Here is a 409-nt window from a genome sequence, read left to right on the forward strand (position 1 = left end):
CTATTTTGTCAGTTATTAATTAGCATAGCTACACAGTCTTTCTTTTGGTTGCCTGGTCTTTTTCTATCCTTTTATTTTCAACCTTTCTGTGTCCTCATTATTTCATTTCACTTTCTGCTTCCCCCAGAGAGTTTGTTTTTAATTTTTAATTTTTTTTTAAATTGAAGTATAGTTGATTTACATTGTCATGTTAGTTTCTGGTGTACAGCAAAGTGATTCAGTTATACATATATTTCTTTTTCATATTCTTTTCCATTATGGTTTACTACAGGATATTGCATATAGTTCCTTAGAGACTTGTTTATCCATTCTATATATAATATATATTCTATATATATAGAATATATATTATATTATATATATTTATTTATATGTATTATATAATATATTATATTATATATATATAATA

The sequence above is a fragment of the Neophocaena asiaeorientalis genome, unplaced genomic scaffold, assembly GCF_003031525.2.
Source record: "Neophocaena asiaeorientalis asiaeorientalis breed wild unplaced genomic scaffold, Neophocaena_asiaeorientalis_V1.1 scaffold336, whole genome shotgun sequence".
Classification (NCBI taxonomy): domain Eukaryota; kingdom Metazoa; phylum Chordata; class Mammalia; order Artiodactyla; family Phocoenidae; genus Neophocaena; species Neophocaena asiaeorientalis.